Source organism: Nycticebus coucang, chromosome 19 (genome assembly GCF_027406575.1).
Source record: "Nycticebus coucang isolate mNycCou1 chromosome 19, mNycCou1.pri, whole genome shotgun sequence".
NCBI lineage: Eukaryota > Metazoa > Chordata > Mammalia > Primates > Lorisidae > Nycticebus > Nycticebus coucang.
The window spans coordinates 39,377,007-39,395,840 of record NC_069798.1 but is presented as its reverse complement, the minus strand read 5'-3'; positions in this window follow the sequence as shown (position 1 = coordinate 39,395,840).

Below are 18,834 nucleotides of genomic sequence, written 5' to 3'. Positions count from 1 at the left end.
TGTCGCCATTTCCGACATTCAAAATGTGTCTCTTTCCCTGGGGATCTTTTCCCCTTAATTTTCTATCGGGCTGCCTCGCCCCCTGTGGCTCCAAATGGTACCCCTTTCTGGTCACCAAACTCCACTCAGGAATCCCCACTGCACCAAAATTTCCATCAAATATCTAGGTTTCCCCACAAACTGGGAACTGCAGACCTCTGTGGGGGAGAGGCTGGCTGCCGGCTGCAGGAGCCAGCTGCTGGTGCAGCAGGGGAAATTTCTACAGCACAGTCCATGGCCTTGGATTACACCTCAAATCCAGCAATCCACCAATTCACTGCTCACCTCTAGCTGCCTATCCACATGAACATTCCATGTGGGGAAAAGATCTAGAGCCTGCTTGCTCTCACCTGATGATTTGGGAGAGATTGGCTAAACATCCGTCCTGTCTGCCATCATGCTCAGCCTCTACTGAGTAGTCTTAAAGGAACTAAAATGTCTACCCATAGGGCCTATCAATACTGATAAAAACTATGAAATATCTTTCTTTATCCATCAAAGTAACAGGACAATACAAAGTCAATGAACATAATGGCAAAGGAGGGGCTTTTTTCCATTGTACGTTCAAAGTCCTTTAATCTGTTATTCAAAGATCATATTCATCCATTTATTGTTCCAATAAACATCCCATTTCATTTCGGCATGCCAGAAGCCTAATGCAGAATATGACAACCCATTTACAGTTTATATTCTAGTCAGGAATGCAGAAAATATAGTAGAGGGAAAACAAACAACAAGGAGGACAGACACTGTCATTAACTTATCTCTTTTTTACTATCCTGGATCTCACAGTCTCTGATAATAGTTTTGAGGAAGGCACTTAAGTTTTATCAAATCCAAAAATTTTAATGTTTACACTCTGTTATTTTAATATAGAGAACTATTCTGTAAGTTAAAATAATAGCATTCCTGAGATAAACAGAGCCACAAATATATACAAGGATCAAAATTAAGCACATGTCAATATTGCTGATTAATACAATAAGTCACTTTGCTTGTTGTGATATGTAACAAGATGACAATGAATATTTTAAATCTCCCCAAATGCAGAAATCACTATCAGTATATTCTGTAAAATAATGATCTATTATCTAATTAACTCTTAACTACTGTTGTAGAATAGCACACATGGGGATTGCAAATAACAGGATTGAAAGAGGGACTTGAGTTTGTGTCCTGTCTTCTTACTCTTAATAATTATATGGAGTTGGGCAAGTCACTTAAATTCTGAGCTTTTTTTCTTTGGTACAATATGAGGGTTACCATAAAAGTTTTGAGATACACAATATTTAAGAAACACAAAATCATTTTGATCTTCGATGTACTTTTGCATTATTGTAAACCATTTTTGAAAATGATCTTTCCACTCATTTTCTTCAAGTGCTGTGAGCTCACTTTCATAGGCATGCACAGCTACTTCAAGGTTGGAGAAACTTTTTCCATACTTGTGATCTTTTTCCACAGGGAACAGTACATAATTACATGGGGCTAGGTGAGAACTGTAGGGTAAATGAGTCATAAGTATAACTTCTGTGGACTCAAGGAACTGGTGATGTTGGCTGCACGGGCAGTTGCATTGTCATGGTGTAAGATGGTCCTCTGCAGGACTGCCTTTGGCCACTGTTCTTGAAGTGTCCCCAAAACTTTTGGTAGGCATAGTGTTTTATACCATCAAGCAGTAAGAGTCCTTGTTGCTACAAAGGAACAGCTGCAACATGACCACTTTTGTAGAAAAAACATTTTCTTTATAGTATATTTTGGGGCTGCTTCACTTTTCTTGGTGGATTTTCACCTGAAAAAATCCACACTATTGACTGATGCTTATTCTCTGGATGAGACTGGTAAAACTAAATCTAATCACCAGTAATAATATCAGAAACTTGTCTAGACTTGTTTCCATCTAATCTGACTAAAATTTCATCACACCAATGAATATGCATACACTTTTGCTCATCTGTCAAAGTGTGAGACACCTGTCAGGGTGAAACTTTAGTGAATCAAAGATAATCATGCAAGATTTTGGACACTGCCAGCCATCCAATCTTTAGTGGCACTTCAATGTCCCTAAATGTCACTTGATTGATTCAGGATCCATTTTTCCCACAGTGGTGATTTTTTCTTCGGTCATTGTGGTTCCAGATACCCACTCCTCTCTTCATCTTTCAGTGAAGTTTGGCTTCTTCTAAATTCTTCAAACCACTGAAAAATTGTCGTATGGGAAGGAGTAAGGCCACCAAAAGCCCATTGCAAATATTCAAGGCTTTAATATTTGTTTATCAAACTTTTAAAATCATAGAAAGTGGTCTCTTCCCATCTCCATAGCTGATGCCAACTGAGAAACAACTGAAGCCATCCAAGCAACACCAGAAAGGCAAGCAAGTTGAAACTTGCACAGGTGAATCAGCTGTATTACTTGCAAGTGGGCCACAACAGACTGTCTCAAAACTTTCACAGTGACCTTCTTATGTGGCCAGTAATATGCTTACTTTGCATTGCTGTTGTGATGATTGGGAGTAAGCAAATGAATGCTCAGTCATTGTTACTGTAAGTGGGAAAAGAGAAAGATTTTATAATGTTTCCCAGCTATTTGTGACTTTGTTTATGCTGAAGAGCTGACAACAGAGTATACAGTTATAAATTTTAAGATTTTTGATAGTTTATGGGTGGGGAACTTGCAGATTAAGGCTATAGATGGCCTTTTAGGTCCTCAAGTATTGCCTTTTGACTGAATCCAAATCTTATAGAACAAATCCGTTTATTTTTATTCATACTTATAATGTTGTTTTATTTTTTAAATGAATTTATTTAAAATAACCAAGAATAAAATAACTTTCATGGAAATAATCCTCCCATATTAACCAGAACAATTAAAACATTAATAGAACATAAGAGCTAACTCTGATCATTTAGTTCTAACTTCCTCTGACTAGCACCACTACCATGTGAGACTGATTAATGAGAGTTTGTGGGGATCAAGTATACCACTCTTTTTTCAGTTTTTGCACTATGTTTCTGTTTGAAGAGGAATTTGTGAATAGTTGTACATCCCAACAGTATTTTTAAATTCTGTCTGCTTAACAGCCCATCATGTCACAGAAGACCAAAAGAATGCTGAAGAAAGAAAACAGCTTTTTAGATGAGAATTGGGAATTGCAATATTATCTTGTTTTTTCCAAAGATAAGATGATTTAGTTGCTTTTTGATAGTGAAGCATCAACGTTAAAGAGATTCCATGCTCATCAGCATTGTAACACTCATAAGGGCAGCAAATATTTTAAATTAAAGGGAGAGGCATAAAAGCTGGTATTAAAGAAAGCCAAAGATGAAAATCAAAGGTAAAGACAAGTCTTTCAAGGAGAAACAAGACCTGGAAATAATGTCACTGAAGCAACTTATCAAATAGCTTATATATTTGAGGGGAGATGAAAACTATTCAGTGATGGAGACATTGTGAAAGAATACATTGATTGAGTCACAGGACACTTAGTCCCTGATAATATTTCAAAGTACAAACAAGTACTTCTTTCAAGGAAAACCATAACTGATTGGCAGCATGAATTAGCTTTCAACTTAACAGAACAGCTTCATACAATCCTTCACAAAGGTAACATATATTATTCCATCACTTTGGATGAATCAACTGATACTACTGATTTGTTACAGGTTTTATACTGCATTTAGGTCATAAAAGATGATTTTTTTTTTTTTTTTTGCTACAAGAGTTACTCACTTTGGCACTCTTATGAAAAGAATGCTGTGAATAAATATCTTCAACAATTTTCAAAATAAATGTCGTGAACTTGGACTAAATTTTGTAAATTTATTCAGCATATGTATAGATAAATGGTGCACTTTCCATGGTAGGAAAGCATGAAGGGATTATTGCAGAGGTAGATGCTCTCATTTATTTTCATTGTCTCTTGCATCAGCAAAATCTCTGTGCTAAAGCTATTTTAAGTATCACTTTGCAACAAGTTATGAGTATTGTTAACTATATTTCTGTAATTGCAAGAAACCATTGGCAGTTTAATCATTTCAAAAAAGCTATCTTTTTAAAACATGCTTCTTCTTCAAAAGGAGATTTTGCATGAACATTTTCACCAGTTAGCAAAAGTCATTGATAAATAGGATGATATATGTAAATCATTTGAAAAAATACACAGCTGTTCTAGACCTATTAACTAGAGAATACAATAAAAGTTTTAATGTCTTTGAGAATCCTGACATCACACTAAAATTAGCATTTCAGCCACACCAAGGCACCAAAAGAACTATATACAGATGGAATTGATTGAGCTCTCAGTTGAAATATGGAAAAGTGAGGTAGAATACCCATGTCTTTGGCAAGATGCCTGAAAAAAGCCTTCTTGCTTTTCAAGCACTTATTGCTGTGAATTTACAGTTTACCTAACCCAAATCAAGATACCCTTCAGGTCACAAATGATTGACTGATACCCATCTGGAGGATCAGCTGAAACTCTGGAACTCCATGCTATTACCAAACATTCAAATACTTTCCACAAAAAAAAAAAAAAAAAAAAAAACAGACAAAACAACACCATTTAAAAGTTGTATAACTTTAAGATTAACAAATAGTTTTCATGTTTTGAACTTTTAAAGGACATAGTAGTTAGATTTTTACAGAGTAATGCATTTTTTTTTTTTTCAGTTTTTGGCCAGGGCTGGTTTTGAACCCATCACCTTCTGCATATGGGGCTGGCACCCTACTCCTTTGAGCCACAGGCACCACCCAAGTAATGCACATTTTTAAGTACATCTACATTTCTTGAATATGGCCTTATTTAATTACAACTAAGCTAATTCAGCCTTCCAACAGGAAAATGTTCCCAACCCCATAATAGTTCTTTCCCTTTAAGTTCTTTCTCTGGTTTGGCAACTTGCCTATAAGCCTTTTTTTTTTTTCCAATTTATAAGTCCTTATTGAAAATAAATCATATGCATAAAGTAAAAAAATAAATTCTACTGAATACCTCCTTCTGTTGAACACCCACCTTGCAGGTGAAATGATGGGTCTCCTTGTACTGGATGGCTAATGGTCGTTTATCTTCCAGTGATGGACTTTAATCAAGTTTGGAGAATATAGATGAAAATTTTTCTTATAGGGCCTCCTACTGAAGAAAGGGAATACAATAGATTTCATAGTCACCCTTGAGCAGCATAGAAGTTATTAATGTCCTCCTAAATTATTAATCTTATTAAAGTTATCTGTTGACCCTTGCTCTATAAAGTCTGATGAAATATATTCTATCAAATCTATAAAAATTTTCTAGGGTTTTGTATGAGATGAGGATTTGGAATAATTAGAAATAATATCCATTCCATTGTGAATGGTTGAAGTTGAGGTCTCCAAAATAATATATGCAAACTCATTAATGTTTGTGTTAATAAATAGTTTTAAAAAAATTAGATGCTCAGAATAAGTTTTATTTAATTCAAATGAAATGTAGATTTGGAAGCTAGAAAATCATTGCTAATTATTTCCTTCTGTATCCTTGAAAAGTTTTCCATTTATAATTTAATTTTCAACATAGGGAGTCAATTATAGTTCTGTTGGGGATAAGAACAACTATGACATTTTTCTTCTGTGATTTTAGCAAAGTTGTGTGCCCAGGAAATGAAGTGAAAAGAAATAATGCCAGGACAAGGGCTGCTTCTGGGGGGAAACCTCTAATGGATATCTCTATCAATATCCAAGATGTGGCTGAGTCCTCAACCTATGGGTTCCGTGTTAAAGATCAGATATTCAGAAGGGATGTCTAAGATTACTCTTCTCTCTTCAATAGGAGTTCTCTCTTATTTTACACACCAGAAAACAGGGCAATATGCTTTATCTATTGCTTCCTGTTCAAGTGCTACATCCATTTAAGTCTTGCGCTTCCCCCGTCATTCTAATGTGGAGTGCACATGGACTGCTTTTGTAAGTTAAATCTCTTTTTCTATCTCTCTGTGTCTCTGTCCTTTTTTCCTCTTCTATTTTAAAATACAGATACATGGGAAATCAAACACATCAGTCTTAAAACCTTTTTTCTGAATGAGCTTGCATGTTCTCATGACAGTGCGACACTGGTAGAATATTGCTGAGTAGGGGTATGTCTGAGATACCAGACGGGAAATTGGAGAACAGCAGAGTTGATAACTAGGAAAATGTCACTGACGTTTACAACACATAAGGAATGCTGATTTAGTATTTGGACTTCTTCCTAACTTACCTCTTACCCTTAATTCTATTTGTTGAACCCATTGTTTGATGGATATGTATTTCTACACTTCAATTAGACTAAAAACACAATGTTGAATATTTCATATTAAGATACTAACTTGGAAATGGTTGAGTAAGAAAACTCAACACATTATTTTAGTGGTTTATAGGCAAGAATTAAATCATTTGCTTTTAGAGTATGTGTGTGTATGTGGCGGGGGGGGGGGCGGGAGTGATTTATAGAACCTGAATAAATAGTGACCTGAAATTCCACAATCATGATGAGTCTACTCTGTTTCAAGTCTATGCAGCTGATCTTTGTTCATGGAGACATCACCATTGTAATGATACTCTCTAAAAGGAAACAAAGAAAATGTAGAAAAATCAATAAACAGCTGTGTTTTTACTTAAAGTGTCAACATATGGACTTCTTTACAAATAGATAAATAGAAATAGAAAAAAATCACCAAATACAGAAATGCTTTCCAAAATCAATTTGTTTTCTTCCATTCCTCTTATGCATACTGACTAGCAAATCCTAAATCCCTAAATATTATAAAAACCCTACATTAAAAAAATTAGTAATTGTTAGTAAAGAGTAATTCCATGTTGTAACGCTAACCACAGCATAGGATTCATGAGAATCAAAAAATTTGAAATGTTAATAAAGTAAACAAAAAGCAGCCAAATGTTTTTTTCTAAAAAAAAGAGAGGAAAATGAGCTTCAAAAATTATCTATTGTGCATATTGCGAGCATACATGTCAAATATATTAATAGTAGATTAACAATTAAATAAGTGAGGTGAATGATATGTTAACCAGTTTGATGTAAACATTCCAAATTATATATAAAATCAGCACATTGTACCCCATAAATGCGGTAATGTAGTATAATTGTGATGGATTTGTTAACCAGTTTAATGTAAGCTTTTCACATTGTATATCAAAACTGTACATTGAACCCCATAAATGCATCAGTGTGCACAGTTATGATTTAATAAAAATAAAAAATAAGATAAAAACAAAATTTATTTCCATGTTTCTATTTTGTTTCTGATAACTTTGTTGTAATTATATAATCCAGAATGTTATATATGCTTAAAATTTTCCTTGGCAAATATGTTATTTTCTCTAGTATCAGCAAAATGTATTTTTAGAAATAAACATGCACACATAATTTTATCAAACCTTGGCTTTTCAAATGCATTGCTACCACTTAGCCTGATTTCTCACCATTTGTTTGGGGGACAGAGTATCCAAAAATAATATGAATTTTCAGATCATGCATCTTGGGGGAAATGGTCCCTGTCTACTTAATGATGTGAATTGGGGAAATAACAGCAAAAGAACTCTTAAGAAATATACCTAAAGCTGGTCATGATAAAGTGCTAAAATTCTCCATGCTGACTATATCAATAGTCTAATGCTATTAATTAAGGCTAAAATTTTGAAGAACTCATAGAATGTTGGCATAAAGTTAATGAATTAATCCATAAATGTTCAGTATTAATTTAGCTAGATGTTGTTTAGGAAATTGTTTTAACAGAAAGAAAGCCTTGTGCGTTAGAGTTTAAGACAGATTAGTTTGGATATGGGAAGGAAAGCCTAAATCAGGAGACTGATAGCATACCTTCTGCTTCTGAATGGTGAAAAAGTAAAATTAGGCACTCAGCTAAGAAACAACACCATAATAAAAACCATGTATCTCAACTGATTGACTCAGGCTATTTCCACAGTTGGATGTGACTTTATATCCAACACTGACACGTCCCCTGCATATAAGAATTCTTCCTATCTGACCAATAATCATTCAGCCTCTCCTGGAGCATTTTAGTGATGGATAGATTATTATTTTAAAAACTAGTTGTATATTTGGAGGTGCCTGGCACTGAAAAGAAATCCTACTTTCCAGCCCCAGTTCTGTTTTGGGGGTAGTCCATGGTAAATTTAAGCCCATATCTACCTGATAGACTTGTGCACATATGCAACGTTTTCAAATTCTTCCATTCATTAAACACCTGGAATTTCTTCAGTAATTCTATGAAAATGTAATTTGTGGGAAAGCTTCTGATTTTTGGTTGCTGTTGTTTTTCTGTTTTTAGTATAACTCTTGGTAGAGTGCCTGCACCCCGGTAGATACTGCTGATATGACTGATGAATTTACCAGTAAAATTTTCCAGGGGAATTGCCTCCTCTATACCACAATATGACAAAACGAACAAAATGATAAGAGCTATCACTGCCTCGGCTCAAGACCTGAGCAGGCTTCCATGCCTTTTTGGAAAACCAGTTCAAACAATATGCAAACAAATATCTAAGATAGTGAAAAAGATTTAACTAAATGGAAGTCATAAGATAGAAATTACAAAATATTTTGGATTGGAAACCAGGAAGATCCTCCACTAGGAGGATATATTGTTGTTTACATGTCTATTTTTCTCTCAGAATATTCAGGTGGCCTAGTGACTAAACCAGGGCAGAAGTTAACATTGGGTAATGATGTATACTGTAACTGCTAAAACTTTTATTTTTATAGAGAATATGAGAGTATCTTTATCTGTCATGGTTCCATTTTGTTAGGTGAAATATTGAAATTATTTTTTAAATGGTAGTTCAGATATATGTATAGGGCGTGAGTAAAGAAGGAGTCGATTTGTGTCGATTATTTACATATTGTTTCCAGCAGCCCATCTAAACTTTTAATTCCCCTCTGTTAAACTAACGCTGAAAATCTGCAAGGCACATTTCCAGGATTCTTTGCTAGCTGGATCTATATTAAGTTCTGCCAAGGAGAATAGCTAGAGGAAAATTTTGAAAGGTAGAAAAAAGGAGAAGTTCTCCTTGTTTATTTTAACACCATTATTAAGTTATAATTAACACACAATAAACTGCACATATTTAAAACATGCAATTGTCTGTGTTTTGGCAGGTGTGTATACCCATGAAAATGTGACCGTGATCAACATAATGAATATATTCTGCACTTCCAGAATTTTTCTCATATCCAAACCACTAATATGCTTCCAATCACTATAGTTCAGTTTCCATTTTTAGAAATTTTTAGAAATTTTATATATGTTAGATTCTGTATGTTTGGCTTTTTCACTCATTGTAACATTTTGTGATACATTCATGCTGTTGCATTATGTAAACAGTTCATTCTTTCCTACTGTTGAGGAGTATTACACTGTATGGATCTTTCACAACCTGAACATTCACACATAATAATGGAGATGTCCACTTTTTGGATATTGCCAGTAAGGCAACAATGAACATCCATGTGCAAGTTTTACTATGGACATATGCTTTCTCTACTCCTCCATATATATCTAGGTGTTGGATGGCCAGTTAATACAGTAGGCATATTGTTCGCTTTAGTCAAACGTCTAGTGTTTTCTTCCAGAGTGATTTGTACTATTTCACATTCCTAATTAGTACAGGAGAATTCTAGTTCTATGTTCTTCCTACAACTAGTTGAGTCTTTTTAATATCAGTAATTCTGATTGGTGTGTACGTATTTTATTGTGGTTTGTGGTTTTAATTTCTGTTTTCCTGGTTACTGATAATGTTGAGCATTTTTTTTTGTCACTCATGTATCTTATTTGGTGAAGTGACTGTTCAGATAATTATTTTGCTCATTTTTTTATTATTTTATTTCTTATTTTTGAGTTTTGCAAATCAAGTCCTTTATAAAGTCAGTGTTTTACAAATACTTTTCCTCAGCTTGTGCCATGTCTTTTCATTCTCCTAACAATCTATTCAGAAAAAGGCTTTTAAAGACTTTTTAAAATTTGGTGAAGTATAATTGATCAGTTATTTTGTATTATGTATCCTATTTTTAGAGCTGTAACAAAAACTATTTGTTTAACACCAGTGCTAAATATTATCTTTTATTTTTTCTTCTACAGAGGTAATAGCTTCAGATTTAACATTTTTTTAATGATACATCATGGGTTAATTCTTGTATACTTTGTGAGTTATGTATCAAAAGTCAATTTTAAACATTTTTTGGGATTTGAATATTCAATTGTTACCTTACTATTTTCTGTGAAGTCTGTCCTTTCCCCACTGAATTTGCCTTTATCAAAAATCAGTTGCCTCTATATGCATGTGTTGAGATCTGGACTGGGTGATCTCTTCCATTGATTTATTCACCCATCTTAACGTACAATATCATTTTATTTTGATTATTGTCACTTTATAGTAAATTTTGAAATCTTGTAATTTGCTCCTCCAACTTTGTTCTTCTTCTTTAATCTTGTTTTGGCTATTCTAACTTCTTTGAATTTGTATATAAAGATTAGAATAAGTTTGTTATAATTTCCTTAAAAATGTTAGCTGGGGTTTGATTGGCATTGCATCATTTTCATATATCAATTTATAAATAATTTTCGTCATATAATGCAAATTTGAACACTTGAAGAAATATGTATTTTCACTTATATAAGTGTTCTGTAATTTTTCTTACTTACATTTAACATCTTAGAATGTACTGATTTTATTCATCTTTTGTCAGATCAAACATGACTAGCTGTTTTACTTTTGGTTATTTTACGTATCTTTTTTAAGTTTTAATTTGCAATTACTGTTGTTAGTAAATACTACTACAATTTTTTTTTTCTATATTTATCTAGTATCCTTTGATTTTGCTAAAAAGACGCTTAACTTTTTCTGTAGATATCTATGTAGGTAATCAAGTTACATGTCAATAAATACACTTTCACTTCTTCCTTTACAATTAGGATGGCTTTTATTTCTTTGTCTTTCCTTATTTCCTGGATAGAGCCTCCCATACATATTCTAGAATCCATCATTTTAAAGGAAAGGCTTTCAACTTTTAATGATTACATAGCATACTCAGTGTTAAGCTATCATACGTTTTCATTTACCAGGTTAAGAAAATTTCTTTTATTTTTCTACTTTGCAGAGAGTTTCTATAATAATTATAATGTTTCTCTCTGGAGTACATGGAAGTCATAATTACCACTCATTTTAAAACATTATGTTTCCTAAGCTCAGTGTTAATTTTTGGTAATGAAAGTCACTGAGTGTGCAGGTGTGATATGGCCCTCTTTGTGTCCACCTGTATGAATTAGATCATGGTGAATTGGCTCAAAATCACTGATACTCCAGTTACACTATTCCTATGAATAATAAATAAACTATCTTTCATCTCAGGAGTCTTGCGTCTTTACCAATGTTCATGAAACTGTGGCAGAACTAACTAGTTAAATTTCCAGTTAAGTATAATAAAATAGAAACTGTTTAGAGTTCTTGATAGTATCAAATTCTGTTTTCTCAAGGTCTAAAAGTGAGGTCTCAAAAGCAAAGATATAATTCTGAGGTGGGGGAACTTAGAGGAACACATAATCATCAACAGCATGAAGCCTGAGAGTGCACAGTACTAGAAATTGTCTTTTAGGTGGCATTCTATTTAAACCGATACTCTAACTCACAGGAAGGTCTGAGAGTCCCAAAGGATGTTTTTTAGTGTTATGAAATATGGCAAATATAAATGTTTTCATTTAGTTGTTTCCCAAACACCAGGTGATAAATTCTTTGAAAGTATTAACTAACTCTCATAATAACTCTATGAGTTATGTGTCAGCATTTTCACAGAATTTCACTCAAATTATCTTATAACATGTTACTAAAATTTTAAGGTCTGTTTGGTAGTAATGCAGTGAGAGGAAACAGATATCTGTTTTTACTTGCTTGTTTGCATTTTTTGTTTTATGTCTGGCACTCTAAACTTCAACATGGCTTCCAGGAAATGATAATCATGTTTTATCAGTAATTAGTATTCTAAAGAAAGGTACTCAACCTCTTCTGTACACATTCACATGCCAAGTGGTATGTTCCTCAAACATCACAGCTGCAAAAACATATGTAGGTTATACACACAATGTATCACTCACAGGCCCACACACCCATGCACACATACACAAAAAAGCACATGCATCCAGATTTTTTGGCAGTTGCGCTGTGTTGTATTTCTACATAACAGGCTTATGGTTTCCAAGACTGATAAGACAAGGGAACTGTGCTGAATAGGAACCACTTTGTACTCATTATATCATGGAGTACAAAGATATGGGCACAAACTGTTATAACTGTTGGCTTGACACATTACTGTACTTGTTCAAACACAGACAAATGACAACACACCTCACGTTATGGTTGTCTCCTCAGAGTATCAATGTTAGGCATGCATGAATTCCATTGCTCTCAGCTAATCAAGCCTGAGCTTGCATGGGTAGGTGAAGTCCATAAACTGCCTGAAGCTTGTTCATGATCAGTACTGTAGCTCATTGTACCTAACATGACATTTATCTACTTTTCATTAAATTGTCTCGTTAAAGAAAAAGTGACAAAGGTCAACTATTAGTCTTAGGAGAGGATAAACCAGCATTAGTTCATTAGTTTCTTTCCTCCATCCCTTGGCTCAGTGAGCACCATATTTGAGGATGAGGTTGAGCTCATAAAAAGTGAACTTTTAAAGACAAATAATACCATCTTCTGAGTCTCCTATTACATTCTCCTCCTTACTTCATACCACATGAGTCTGTTGCAGAGACCCAAGAAGATATTGTATGTAAAGTGCCTACAGAATTGCTGGAATATAATGAATAATAAGTATTTCATATACTCCTCCTTTTTTCTAGTAGCAACCATCACTAAAGTGTGAAAACAAGTATAAGAAAAAAATTATTTGGTAAATCCATTTTTAAAAAGACATTCATAATTTGACAATTTTTTGATCAATGAATGACAGAGTCTCCAAATCTTCCCCAGCAATTTATTTTACTGAAGAAATTCAGAAAATGCCATTACCAATTATGCCACTTTAGAGGGAGGTTTGGGAACAACAAATGCAGAAAGGGAGTGTTAGCATACTCTACCTTCATAAGCTCATGAGTTTGTCTCACCTTTCTCCTCCTGTCATTTCTTCCCTTGGAATAATTGACAGGTTGGGGCTATAGGTATAATAGATTACATAGCAAGTTACATAACAGGTCACACAATAGCTTAGCTATATACCAGTTTCCCTTTCTACATAGATCTTCCCCAGAATCGTCCATGAAATTGCCACCAATGCTATGCCCAACAAGATGGTAATGAGCCCTAGGTTAATTAAAGGTCAGTTAAAGATAACTGTGTATCTTCCCACCAGGGACTCATTCCCATCTGCAATTTGGTTCCTCGATACAATTTGGCCCCACTCTCCACCCTTAGCTACTTCCTTGCCACCTATTTACCCTCCAGCAGACATAAGGCTATTGTCATGAAATCCCCCCCTCAGGAATCTCATCACCATGAAGACTGATTCAGACCACTGGAGAAGGGACTGCAGGTTGACAGTATAACCAGACAGAATTTGTCACAGGTTATCTACTCTTTTGAAGGCTGCTTATCTTCCCCCCAAAATCATTTACTCTTTTATTGGGTCAGGAGTATTCACATTTCTTTTATGTGGTGTCCTCACACTTGTAATACATTTGTATACATTTTCTCCTGTTAATCTATCCACTATCAGTTTATTTTATGAATCCAATCATCAAATGCTGAGGGTGGAATTGCCCCCCAATACTATTACCCTTTATATGTATTTGATGACCATACTTTCTCATCTTAATTCTGGATTTTTGACTGAAGACAAAATATTGTCTCTAGTAAATTAAGTGATGGTAATAAAATCCTACTTTTCATGGAGGTGAAAATGGGAACATCTAAGAAGCACATATTTCCACCACCTTGCAGCAATGAGTGACTATGTTAGACAGCAGTGACTAGAAATATGGGAATGACAGTGCACTGAGGATTTCTGGATACATTGTTTTCTTGATTCAGCAATTTTTTCTTTCTTCTCTCTCTCCTTCTTCTCCAGAGAATTCAAACACAGTACTTTGTATATAATGTTTATTATAAACAATAATAATATTAATAATAATAATGTGAGATTGAAGAGAATAGTTTTGGTTTAAGCATAATGTATAATTAAGCAGAATGATAGAGAGTTGAGTCTCTTGTGGCATTATTGAGATGTACTACAGAGAATATTCTATAGTTTGACCTCTCATTATGTGAAGCAAATTAACTCCATTTATTGAAATAACTATTAATCATATTTTCTGTTATTTTTAGCCCAAAAGCATTTCTAAGTGATAAATGTCTTCAATTCTGCACTTATCAATACATTCTTTGTCCAAGGAATGTGTGTGAAATATTGACATAGCTAGATTTATTCGTATTTTGTAAAACTCAAGAGTCATAGTGAACACTAGACAAAATAATAAAAAAAATTAAATGATTGACAAAAACAATTTATATTTTTATGTGGTTTTATACTTGAGCTAAGGAAGACTAAAACAATGAAACTCCATCTTGGAGTATCTCATCAGTAAAATAGTTGAGAAAAATTCTATTTTGTCCAAGATCCTTGTAGAGCTTGTAATCTAACACCAAGCATTCGGCCCCAAACAATACATTATAAAATAGAAACAGGATGGCTTTTTTCTTTTGATGTGAACCAAGTACTCCAGAGATTTGTCTTTATAAACTTAATCTTGTGATGCCTTTCTTTCCTAAATATGTCTGCTTTGTATTTTATATGGGTACAATAAGGAGATGGTCAAAACATGATTTCAGCAATGAAATGATTTACTGCCTAAAGAGGAGCCTTATTTTCCTTTTTCATTCACAATGCTTAAAGACAGGAAGGATAACATGGGTATACACTTCATGGACAAGTTACGTAACTACATAGTTAGTGAGTTCTAAAATTACTAAAGCATAATTGCTCAATTTGAATGGAGGCAGGTTTCTGTGGAAAATAAAGTTGAAAGTTTGAAGTATTCTTTTACATACGTGATTCTGAGGAGAAACTGGCTTGACCAACACAGTCAACATCCATGAGGTCATCACATAGCCTCTTGATACTCGAAAGTGGTGCTGCTGTTGGGAATTAGCTCAAAGGCTAACAGGGCCTGTCCCAGCATGAATTCTCAAAGTGTCTTTCAAATGAGTTCATAAATATTATGAAGTTCAGTAGTTATGAAGGTCAAAAGCCCCGACATAGGCTCTATAAGGTATGTCATCACATTCCCATGGGAAAGGGGCATTAACTCCAATTTCCAGCAAAATGTGTTGTGTGATAAACGGTGTACATATTTGGAATCATTTCAAAGCTACGCCACACTTTTTAACATACACATTTTCATTCTTCACTCAATAAATGTCTCCTTATTTTTATTATGAATTATTTGCTTCATTTGTAGCTTGGTCAATGGTTTCCACAAAGCTGTACTCAAAACTGATGCTGCTGGCTCTGTATGTCTGTATCATTCTCTTGTATGAGAGTAACATCTCAGTTTTGTTCCACTATATTAGTTCCCACCCTTATCTCACTAATTTCAAGGTCATGTTAAGTTATATTCAGTCAATTTTGCCCTTTTAGTAGCCTCTAAGTCTTTATTTATTGTGTTAATCTTTGAATAGATCATTTATGATTTTATTGCAAATGTCTTCAAATTTTATATATAATATTTCTAGTATTATATTTTATATCTTCTGCTCTAAACTTCTATAATGTCATTTTCTTTATCCTATCCTTGTCAAAGATGATATAGTATGTTACCATTTTAGGAAAGCTTAGTGAGGTTTCCAAGTGCATCATAAATCTACAAATGGCTAGAAAGCATAAAAATGTTAAAGAATTAAATGTATGGATAAACTTAAGGTGTAGATAATTGATAGTCAGGAAAATAACTCATTTCTTCAATAATCGCCATTAATTTTGCCCAGTAGAGATATAACAGATTTACATTTGAAAGAAAAGATTATCCCAAACATTACATTTTGTTGCCTTATAGGATGCAAATTAGTTCATATATACTGGCAAATTTATTTCAGCATTACTGATTGCCTATATATGCTACATTCTTTAAAGTCACCTTTAGAGTCCCAATTTTCTCATTAAATTAATAAGTAGGACAAATTATCAAAATATGATTATAATTTTAATGGGTGATATTTAAAATATTTGAAAAATTATACTTTACTGATGCCATTAATTCCATCTGTAAGTGAATCACATATGATTCTGAATGTTAAAATAGATAATTGCTCAATTCAATTACATGACTACTACCAAATCACAGACTAGAATCCAATTCTTTCTTTACACTTGTTTACTAATGATTAATTAGTGATATTTTCTAAAACTCAGCTTATATATTTCTGATTTTACCCTCTGCTATTATTTGTTAATATCTGATTGCCTATTTAACCCACTTATACTTATTCACATCACCATAAACACACACACACACCCTGAACAAGAAAAAGAGATCTCAATGTAATATGAAGTTCAAGAAACAATGTAACAATATTAAAAAATTGAATTTCTTTATTATATTTATTTTAACCAGTGGTAAAATTGGGAACTGCTAAATAAACAGGGAAAGGCTGTTAGTGAATAAAAATATGAAACCTACGATGTCTTTTGTTTTTAGTCACTAATTTACTACAATCTTAAGTAAACAATGGTCATTTATGTATAAAGGAATGGAAAGTTGTTTTTTTTTATTGTTTTTTGTTGTTGTGGTGGTGGTGGTGGTTCTTTTGTGTACAGGATTGCCAAATTTGCCACCTTCTGGCCATTGTTTTTCTTGCAAGTTTGGACATAATATTTTCCTTCTGAAGAGAAAGATGTTTCCATTTAAAACAATGGTGGTTATGCCAAGGGAACAAGGAATTCTTAAAAAAACAAAACAAAACAAAACAAAAAAAGCATGTTTTCTATTTTAAAAAGAAAAAATGTTGAAGGGAGAAAAGGGTATTTTGTTTAAGACAGAACATGAATAGAAAGATGTGTCTAATTAGATTTTCTGTTTCTCTGTCAGAGCCCGAGAACTATACAGAAAAATAAACAATGCATTTTACTCCCTGGGCAGAAATATTTAGTCAGGTTTGTTTTCCTCCCTGAGTTGCATGGTAAGTAGGAAGAAGGAGAGAGAGAACTCTGGTTTTGGTAGGGATTTCAAATGTGTCTCTTTTTTATGTTTTATTTTTTAGGTCTCTTTCTGAAAGAACAGCCTATGCATAAAATAGCTTATTAGCTATGCCCCACGGTGTCCCGAACTCAGCTCTGATGCCTCTTAGTGTTCCTTATGTCAACAGTCCTCAGCTACTGAAGACCAAACTAGGATTTCCCAAACCACTGTGGGAAACATTCCTGGGTGTCAGCAGTTACTGGGTCAGAAAGGGGAGGTAGTGGGTGGGTAGGTTACAATTAAATACACTGTGCTGTTCTGAGCTCACTGAAATTAAATAGGCTTATTTTATTATAAGATGTTTTAAGTATTTTGTTATGCTTATATTTGCTATGTTTCAAAATTTATTTTAATTATTTACTCTCATTTAACTTTTGAGATCATATTTATTGGAAAACTTGTGAGCACCTCACAGCATCCCACTGCATGGAAAGGGCAAATTTAGATACACTATGGATGGTTGACACTAAACTGGAAGTTTTGTGGTGAAAAGACTGTATTTTCCTTTCTCATTAGCAAGCACTGTGGTCATTCAGTAAGAATTTTCTAAATACAATACCATCTCCTTTTTAACCAACCCTATTAACCATGTATTTTCTACCTGAACCAATTCATTAAATAACCTGTCTAGTAAATGCAGTTTTGAAGATTAAAATACATCCTGGAGGAAGACATCTTGGACGATTGTAAACACTGTTCTAATACAGCATCATGGGATGCTGCAGCTGGTGGAGTTGTCAAAGATTATCCAGTGACAATCGCTCATATGGTAGTCAAGAAAATTGAAGTTACTTGAGCAGGGCCACACGACTCACCATTTTCAAACTAGAAACAATTAGAACAATTGTTACAATTGAATACAATTAGAACCCAGGTCTCATAATTTTTGCCTCAATGTCCTGACACTATGATTATTACTCCTATTTGGTATGGGTTTTAGAACATTTATTAAGTCATAAATTTGGGAGACAATTAAATCATATTTACTAGCAGTATATTTGAGCCCAAATGGGAGAAAATAACTTAATAATTGTCAGATACAATCGGGTGCCTATATTAAAACTGTGCATGGTAATAAAAACTAACAGACAAATAAAAATACAAAAGACAAATAACGCCTGAAAGAGTCCCTGAGCACAGATGTTTTTTTAATGATTTTGTACTCACAATCCCATGTTCTTAGACCAGATCATGTTTTATGAAGAATTATGTAAAAGATTATATTAACTTGACTTAACTGCCAAAGAGATGAAGATGTGGACTGACAGAGTTTATGATGTCCATAGCTTTCTCTCTCACTCTCTTTCCCTTAACATAATTGGCTTTGACTGGGCAAATCATGTTGTTTTCATTGTAATGTCATTGCAATTTATGATTTCATAAGGCACATGAATAGATTTTTTTATTTCATTTGCTTTGCATTTCATTTTAATGCCACCCAAGAAAATTACCTATACAACTGTGCATGCTACTTTTATTAGCTTCAACATGTTTCCATTTTCATATTTTTGATCACCACCA